Source organism: Aegilops tauschii, chromosome 3 (assembly GCF_002575655.3).
Source record: "Aegilops tauschii subsp. strangulata cultivar AL8/78 chromosome 3, Aet v6.0, whole genome shotgun sequence".
Taxonomy (NCBI): Eukaryota; Viridiplantae; Streptophyta; class Magnoliopsida; order Poales; family Poaceae; genus Aegilops; species Aegilops tauschii.
The window spans coordinates 15,219,027-15,228,852 of record NC_053037.3 but is presented as its reverse complement, the minus strand read 5'-3'; the positions used below and the strand labels follow the sequence as shown (position 1 = coordinate 15,228,852).

The 9,826-nt window shown below is 43.4% G+C and overlaps 2 long non-coding RNA genes across 2 annotated transcripts; both read left to right on the top strand.

Annotated features, from left to right (window-relative positions):
• Window positions 1-7,539: 7,539 nt before the first annotated feature.
• LOC120975269 (uncharacterized) lies at window positions 7,540-8,455 on the top strand. The gene is made up of 4 exons (XR_005771053.3): window positions 7,540-7,668; window positions 7,760-7,852; window positions 8,064-8,129; window positions 8,433-8,455. It is a non-coding gene; the product is annotated as an uncharacterized lncRNA (long non-coding RNA).
• Window positions 8,456-8,895: 440 nt separating this feature from the next.
• Window positions 8,896-9,550, top strand: LOC141042224 (uncharacterized). The gene is made up of 2 exons (XR_012204063.1): window positions 8,896-9,016; window positions 9,238-9,550. It is a non-coding gene; the product is annotated as an uncharacterized lncRNA (long non-coding RNA).
• The last annotated feature ends 276 nt before the right edge of the window (window positions 9,551-9,826 follow it).

Here is a 9,826-nt window from a genome sequence, read left to right as displayed (position 1 = left end):
CGCAACTAACTCATTAGTTGCAATGCTTGCAAGGCTTATAGTGATGTGCATTACCGAGTGGACCCAGAGATACCTCTCCGACAATCGGAGTGACAAATCCTAATCTCAAAATACGCCAACCCAACAAGTACCTTTGGAGACACCTGTAGAGCACCTTTATAATCACCCAGTTACGTTGTGACGTTTGGTAGCACACAAAGTGTTCCTTCGGTAAACGGGAGTTGCATAATCTCATAGTCATAGGAACATGTATAAGTCATGAAGAAAGCAATAGCAGAATACTAAACGATCGAGTGCTAAGCTAACGGAATGGGTCAAGTCAATCACATCATTCTCCTAATGATGTGATCCCGTTAATCAAATGACAACTCATCTTTATGGTTAGGAAACTTAACCATCTTTGATTAACGAGCTAGTCAAGTATAGGCATGCTAGTGACACTATGTTTGTCTATGTATTCACACATGTATTATGTTTCCGGTTAATACAATTCTAGCATGAATAATAAACATTTATCATGAAATAAGGAAATAAATAATAACTTTATTATTGCCTCTAGGGCATATTTCCTTCAGCCACCTCCTGTACTTTCTCTAGAGATCCGATCTGGAGTCTATTTATGGCTCTGGAGAGAGGGATTCGTCGTCATCGTCACCACCAACTTTTCTCCAACAACAATCTCATGATGCTTCCACCCCATGAGTGAGTAATTTCTCTGTAGTCACATGGAGGTAGATGCGAACTGGATGGGATTTCTTATGTAATCGATGTCAGATTTGTTAGGGCTTAATGTCTAGTTTCCACTATGTTCTGAGATTGATGTTGCTATAACTTTGCTATGCTTAATGCACCGCTGCTCATAGCGGATGCAACGCCCAACCTGCGCGGTGGAGGCCTTTGGCCACGACGCCGCTCGTCCCGGCACGACATCATGGCGAAATGTTTTGTGGCGCTGTCAGTAGCGCGCGTTGTTTTCGACACACGACGGCGTGTGGCAAAGCCCTTCGGCTTGACCCGTCGCTGCTCCCACGGCGAGCCTAACCACGGAGGCTGACAACGACAGTCCGCGGTGAAGCCTTCCAGCTTGGCAGCAGCCGACGCTACGGCTCCAAACTGTCCTCCGGGGTGACGCCCTCCAGTGTGCACGCGCTTTGGCTGCCCATGCGGCACTTCTTAAAGGGGAGATGAACTGCATTTGTTACCCATGCATGAGGGAGACAAAATCTATTCATTTCTATTACAATACAGTACTGGGATTTCATAGGCGCTGAAGAAGGTGAAGGAGACGGGTGCTGTAGAGATTAGAGAGAAGCAGGAGGCAGCACGAAGAATCCGGGGAAAGAAACAACGCTCCCTTGGAGAAGATTGGCCCTGCGATGGGGAATCGGTTGTGGAAAGAAACTGTTGTGGTTCTTTTTTAGTAGAAGGAAGAAAGTGTCGTCGAGAAGAAGAAGCGGTGTGATTGGGCCAGAGTTGTGAGCCTTCGGGAGAAAATGAAGTTGTGTGGTAAAGAAACAAAACGGAGAGAAACTAACTTACAGGAATAGAAAGAGTATTTGGAATTGATGATATGGCTAGACTGTTGAGGTGGACTGAGGTGGATGGCTGCATGTAGATTGCTGATGTGGATAGCTTGCATGTCAAGAGAAAGCAGGTAATGAGGGGCTTCTATTTAATATAATAGATTAGAGTGACCCTCTCTATCGATGAGATTTTGTTTCTCTTTTTTTCCTTTCAGAATTAATAGAGGCTCAAAAGGAGTCTCTAATTAGTATATAACATACTCTTGGGGTGGATTGTTTTGGACAATAGAACAGGTCAAACGAGTGGTTGCTGGAGCTCCTAGAAAGCATGCATGCAACTAATTGATTAACCACCACTTGTCTTGCGCAATACTCTCATAGCCTCACATTCTTTCTTCTGAGCCATTGTCCATATAAAGAAACCCCATCATTCATATTGCACAACAAAAGCTAGCATCATCAACAACATATATTTGCATCACATTCGCCAAACTACTTAAGATTGTTTCCCCAGAAATTATGCAAAGCAAGACTATCATCGTCGTGGTGTTCCTCTTCAACCTCGTGGTGGTTGTCATATTAGTGTTAGTGAATGTCGACGGATATATTAGGCCCAAGTTTCTGCCGCAACAACATCCATGGGTGAATATGTTATGATGCAGTAGGCCTAGTTTATTCATTGACATTCATCGGCAATGATGTGACAATCAACATGAGGGTGACAAAAAATTCCTACTTTTTTGTAACAAAGATACAAAGAGAAAGGATCACCTTTTTTTAACACGAGCGAGGGTCACCTTAGCGTAGCCCTTGCTCAGTTAGAATAACATCCGGTGCATCACCATTTATCTTCACTTAATATCTAACTGTAGTGACACAATTCACCATTACTTTGACCCATCTTTCATTGAAGTCCATCCACATCATGATTAGTAAAGAAAAATCATTTCACATGATCATAGGCTTCACTCATATACAATTTGAGGAAAAGATATCTTGTTCTTCCATTCCTCATTCTCCGTGATTTTATTTTTTTTGACATTTCATATGCAAGGATGATGTTATCATAGATCATGCGATGAGGTGTGAAAGTACTTTGGTTCAAATAAATTATATCAAGGAGGTTAGTACTTGGAATATTAGTGACTACCATCAAGATCAATTTGTAGAGCATGTTGTGAATACTTATTGAACACATATCTTTTATTATCTATGGCCTAACCATTTTTGGGATTAATCCCATTATTAACATACTACTATTCTTAGTTAAATTGTTTGTCTTCGTGTGGGTCATTGCTGCAAGATTCGCCGGTGGGATCCTTGTATCACCACTACCACCACTTTTTGTAGCATGTATACCCATGCATACGTGTCCACGGAATTTTGAAAAATGTTCGCAGAATTTAGAAAATGCTAATGATTTAAAAAAATCATAGATCAAAAATCTTATGATTCTTTAGAAATATTCCCAAATTTATAAAATAATGTCACATATTCTAAAAATGTTTAAAAAATTTAAATATACATAATTATTAAAAAATATTCATGGATTAAGAAAAGAAAAAGGGAACCATGAAAAAAACTAAACATAAGAAAAATAAAAAAATGAAGAAAAAATAAAGGAAAAAACATAAATCCACATAGTAAAAGAGTCATAGTAGTGGGCAGGCACAAGAGAGGCAAGGGGTTGCTCGCTATCCATGTTACCGTGCAAAATAGAAAAATCTGGATCATACTATATAGTACTCCCTCCGTTCCTAAATATTTGTCTTTCTAGAGGTTTCAAATGGTTACCACATAATAGACATATTTTAGAGTATAGATTCACTCATTTTGCTCTGTATGTAGTCATTTGTTGAAATCTCTAGAAAGACAAGTATTTAGGAACGGAGGGAGTATATACTAGACCCACATGTGGGGTAATGGGTTGTAACGGCGTCTACCTGAAGAAGTACTGCTGGCCCAACCCGGTTATGGATAGGCAGCAACACACTTGGACCGCGAGATCTACATCTATATTTATCTATCTATATCTATATTTCTATATCTATATCTATACTATCTATACTTCTATACTACTATTAAACAAGCGAACTCATGATAGCGCTGCGAACATACTCTGCCAGAAAATCGTCCGCCAAGTACGTTTTCTCTCAAAGCGTAATCGGCTGATGTCCCACGTCCTCAACTCCTCGGCTACAATCACGCACGCAAGGCACGCAAAAAGGAAACAAATTACCGGCCCACCTTGCCTCCCCCACGGCGCCCTCGTGGGCAGGGCAGGCGCGCCCCTCCGCGCTCGACCGCCGCCACGACGTTCTCTCGCGCCGCCGCCACGTGCCTCTGGTGGCCACTGAGGCTCCCGGCAACCAGCACGGAGCCGATGCATCAACACCAACGCGGGATCCGTCCGCCCTCCTCGCTCGCCGTTGACACTGCCATAGATGGAGGTGCAGCTGCGGCATGCGATCCGATGCCGAGACCACGGGAGAATTGCTGCTGCTGATCCCCACCTCCACCCCCAACCCACACCCGTCCCATGGTCGCCGAGGCCAGCTGCATCATAGGCACACAACTTAGTAGTTAGCAATCAGTCCCGTGCTGGCTTTTGTTGGTTCGAGTGCTTTTTTCTATGGAATTTATTTGCTGATGAATCGATTTGGCCATATCCTGACAAACCATAAAAATTAGATGAATCTATCTGGCCACATCCTTTTACGCTTATTGATTTATCTAAGTAATCATTTTGCAATTTGTTGTACAAATCAACCTAGCTGATTTTTATAGTTGATCCCAGTAAGTGGAATATATTTTTTTCAAAACGGAGGCAAAAGATTTGCCTCATCTATTAATTAAGAAGAGGATAGAGTTTGTTACAATCGACCCAAAACAACGGCATGGATTATTACTCTCGCGACATGAGTGACCCTAGAATTTTAGCACCGGCGGTGACCCACGGATTTGCCTCCGTCATGATGTTGTTGAGCAAAATGGTTGGTGGCGCGCTTTTGTTGTGGAAGACCCTTGCGTTCCTTTTGTTCCATACGGTCCATGATACAAGCATAGTAAGCGAAGCCATGGCCTTCCTCTGTGTGGTGCCCACGCCGGCACGACTTTCCCACCATTTTTTACGGAGTCTTTAAGTGCCAAGAAGTGACATCGAAGTTCTCATGTCGTAATTTCGCTTTGACCAAGCCCCAAAGCCTCAAAGTGAAACAACACTTGAAAAAGATGTGCGTGCCACACTCTTGCACTCTCTTGCAAAGAGGACAAAGCCCACAATTTGTCCATCCCCGCTTGTCCAACCTATCGGCGGTCCAAATGCGATCTTGAATAGCCAACCATGCGAAGAACTTAACCTTCTGCGGCGCCTAAGTCTTCAACACCATTTGGTCCAAAGAGGAGAAGGTCATGCCAAGGAATTGCGCCTTGTAGGCAGAGGCCGCAGAGTAGAGCTCATTTGATGAATGTTTCCACACAATGCCATCCTCAACACTCTCCCAAGTTGTACGTCATGCACTAAACTCCAAAGGGTGAAGAAGTGTCAGATGTGCTCGATGGGTAGAGCGGTAGGAGGTTTGATCTTTAGGATCCAAGCGTTGTTTTGGAGGGCCTCACGCACCATCCAATTCTTTCTCGAGGATGCATCAAAGATGAGCGGGGCGATCTCCTTGGGCCTACGTCCAAGTAGCCAAGGAGCGTCCCAAAATGGAGTTCTTGCCCCGTTCCCTATTGTGATGGTTGTGGAGGCATAGAAAAACTTCAAATCCTCCTCGTCGCACGGGTTTGCCATCCCAACCCACATCTTGCTTGGTTTCTTCCACTCATACCAAGGCCATCTCAAGCGCAAGGCGCGCACGAACTTATCCGTGTTGAGCACCCCTAGACCACCATACTCACGTGGACGGCAAACAATTTCCCAGTTAACTTTGCATTTTGCCCATGTCGCCTTATCCGCACCGGCCCAAAGGAAAGCCCTTTCAAGCTTATTGACATTTCGAAGAGTAGATGCCGGTATGACAAGTGACGTGATGAAGTAGACCGCAAGGGAGGTAATCACCGACTTGACAAGGGTCGTCCGGCCAATGGTGGTGATGTTCTTGCCCTCGTATGTAACCAGCCTGCTTGCCACCTTATCTTCAAGAGTAAGTAGAATATTAATCTCACAAGGTCTTTGACTAATTTTCGAGTTGATTTTTGCATCCCTAAAGGTTTGCAGCATCAAAGAATTAGGTCCTGCAATGAAGTGCTTTAGGCCATAACATGATGCACCTACAAGTGTTTGCAAGCACGCATATTGCCGAGCACATGCTCACTTTAAGTGGGAATCGTATGCCGCGAAAACAAATTCAGGCATCACCGTGGGCAACTTATCTATGTACGCCTCAGGTTCTATCCTCGAACAGTCTACTATATCCGTGTTATCTGTGGGAGGTCGGCGGAGTTAACTCTGTCACGGCAGACTGGAGAGGATTGGGATATTGATCTCATGCAGGGAGGTGAGGCCACACTCTTAGAAGTTAGAACAATAGATGTGTATTTACGGAAAAATTGAATGGATCATGAAGTTGATTGTCAGACTTGTTTATTTTGAAGTTGATCCATATTTCAATTTAATACTGTAATACTCAAGCTACTACCATCTGGATGCAGCAAAGGAGGTGTAATCTCATACTGATGCTGGTTGAAGTCCTCCGTTGACTTGCAAGGACGAGGTCGAGCGCATCGTGGCCGCTGGAGTAGGAGAAGCAGCGGGCGGCGGGGCTGAGGGTGCCGGCGAGCGGAAAGAAGTGGGTGAGCGCGTGTGGCAGGAAGGCAGCGGGCAGCGGGAACGCGGCGGCCGGGTCGACATGGAAGTAGAAGAAAAGGCGCTCGACAGGGTCTGTGAAGACCCACACGTCGTTGTCGAAGAGGTGATGGGGAGCTCCGGAGACAGCATCCCCCTCGCCGACGCCACGCCGGATCGCTCCAACACGTGCACCTCCGCTTACGTCATGGATTCGCTGACTTTTCTGGTTTGCGTGGGTCGATTTGATCTTGTCTCTCTGCCCACCTACCACTATCTGACTATCACTGTGCTCTGCTGGCTGGCCTGTGACTACGGACACACGAGGTAGGTTTGGCACTAATCTGCTGGAGTGATTTAGCTCCCATGCTGCAGCGAACACGTTTCCTCTAGCCATCGCTCATATTTCAGGCATTCACAAGACCATCAAGACCGTCAAAATGAAGGTTCATGCATCCACAAATGCTTGTCAATTTTATGCAATTTTGTACATGAATGGGTATTTTAAGAATGGCTTAAATCAAAGTCTGAAATATATCAAAAGTCGACAAAGCACGTGTTTTTGTAGCTTAGATTTCTGGTAGGGTGTTATGTATTTCAGTTGTATTTGTATTAGTCGAGACGTGCAACAAAATTACCACCATCACACAGAAATTCTAACAAATTATATGTATTAATGCTTCCTTGAGTCTACTACTAATAGGATTGCATTTTGTTTTTACCAGAAAGCGGTAGGAGCCTATCCTTGATTCCAGTCGGAGAATGAAGTATGAACCCATTTTTATCTAGTTTACGTGGATTGGCTGCCCATAGAAGGTACTGCTCAACATCGACTCTATATTCTAAGATTACCTTTCAATTGAGAATTACTATCTCTAATAAAAAAAGGTTGGCCAGTGCTAAAAAAACACCAGACTTGCTGCCCTACAAATTCTAGCAATAGTACAGCTCTGTCAACGTAATTGCTGTTGCAATAATGTGTTTGAGATTGCAATACCATATTTACAATATTTAAGTGCGGATGTGAGAGTGGTTCTTATTTTCACCATGGAAATCTTGATTAAGGCAGACCATCCAGAATTAAAGAAGCATATGAGATTTGTGTAATAAATTGTGTTATCATTAGAGATGTCTTAGTGAAGATGTATTCTGATTTAACTTCTCAAATATCAATAATTATTTTATATATCTTTGTTGAATATCTTTTTCATGATGTTTATCTATAACCATTAAGGTCAAGAGCTTGTGGAACGCTTTAGTCGATGATTAATCGGTTCGAAGTACCATGTTCTCGATCAAGCAGAGTTGTCTGCATTTTTACCGTTGTCTTCAACGGTCTCCCTCGCTGGACACGAGGAGGTATGCACCACCACTGCCACTCCATCGCTTTCCTTATCCCTCCCCGGGATTGGGTTTTGACAATTTGTTCATTGTGCGTTATTCCCTGCAGTACATCGTGAGGGGCGGGCGGAACCTCTTCCCACTGCTCCCTAAAGCGTTCAAGGGCGTCAAGCAGATCGGAGTCATCGGATGGGGCACCCAGGTTCAGTTTGCTCCCCTCGCTGCATTGTTTCTTTCCTAACTCTCGATATTTATATGTCTATCTACTCAAGACACTACCTGAATATACATATCAGTCGGTGTGTTCAAATTGAGTGATGGATTCAACACATATGTGTTCTATTCTGCTACTTGGGTTCGAGTCTGTAAGTCTGCGCGCTGGCTCACGGAATATTTTGGGGGTGCTTTTTCAGGGTCTAGTGCAGGCCCAGAACCTGAGAGATTCTTTGGTTGAAGCCAAGTATGACATCGTCTTTAAGGTTTGTTATTCTCATGTATCTCCAGCTTTAGACATGGAATTGAGTTTTCACCGTGTGTTGAGTGAAAATCTCTGAAGCTTTTGCTTGCAGCCTGAGTGAACACCCACAACTAACGTTTATTGTTTTCTTTACCTTTATAACTTCCACTGGGCACTGTTTATTACTTGTTCTTGTTTAAATTGAGCATTTCATATTGTACAACTTGGAATATGGAAATTATGTGATAGCTGGTATTATGTCCCATTTGGTATGTACTTTGGACTATCATGTCAGATGTTCAATAAGTTGTCTTTTCGCTTTCAGATCGGTCTCAGGAAAGGTTCTAAGGGGTTGTTTGGTTCCTTTCCTGGACATTGTGCCTGGTAAAAACGGCTGCCTGAATTGAGCCTGGGATGGTGAGCTTTTTCTGCCTGACAAGGCTTGCCTGGGCTCATGTGTTTGGTTCCTTTCCTGGATGGCCATTTTGTCATTTAGTGCTTAAAGATATTTTACTCAATGAATAGTACCGCTCATGGCTGGTCGTTACTTCAGGCAGATGGCCAGGCGGAGGAAAAAGTACGCCTCGGCCAGGCTAATCATGTTGCCTGGGCTGAGTATTGTACTTTCTTCTATTTTTTAGTCTAGGGCCAGGCTAATCATATTGATAGGGGTCCGAGGCCAGGCAGACATCTTGTTTTTCAGAATACAATCCAAACAAATACCAGGCAGGTTTCAGGCAGGTTTCAGGCCAGGCGTGCAGCGGCCAGGCCACTAACCAAACATACTCTAAATCTTTTGAGGAAGCACGTGCGGCTCGGCTCACTGAGGAGAACGGGACATTGGAAGACATACGGGAGACGGTTTTGGGCAGAGATCTTGTGCTTCTGCTCATCTCAGAATCTGCACAGGTGCGCATCATGGTAACTAGCTTTATGCACGATTTTAAGGTTTCCTTTGTCAAGTGTTTGTTTAGATTAGACTCGGTTTCAGGATGATGTTTCCTTGCATCATGTTGGTTTAATTAATTAATTTAACTTGCATACTCTTTATGGAGCATACTATGAATCATTCACTGCATGATACATTTTTTGAGTCCCACCATCACTTTATTCTATCCTTGTAACTGAAGTTATCATCGGTTCGGAACTAAAGAAAATGATTTGGGGTGAAGAGTTGAAGGCCTGAAGCCAAATGTTCCTAATCAGGCAGACGACCCGCACAACTCATGTGAAACAAGGCCAACGCTATGTGCCAAGTTTGTATTGCTTCATGAAGACACTTTTTTATCATTCATTTTTATTATTCAAATCTCTACATGGTCGGCATAGATACTTCTATTACATGGATCCATCACTATTTTTCATGTTTTTTGGTAAACAGAACTCCATATGTACTGACATATTTGTGAACAGGGAGTAGTATACATTAAGCTTCATTTCACGCAGGAGAGCTTTCGCCACATTGAAGTTAATTAATGTTAATATGAATTCAGAATTCAATACTCACATGAATTTCATAGGCTGCTTTGTTTGAGACGTGTGTTGCACGTGCATACTTACTAGTACTACTAATAAAGGAAGCATTGTTTCTTCCCATTCATCGAGCTTTCGCAGAGAACCCCCTAATGTTTCTGGTAATTAACCAGCAGTCCACTTTTTTGACATCTCATAGATATTATCATAGATCATGCGATGAGGTTGGAAGGTACTCTCGTTCAA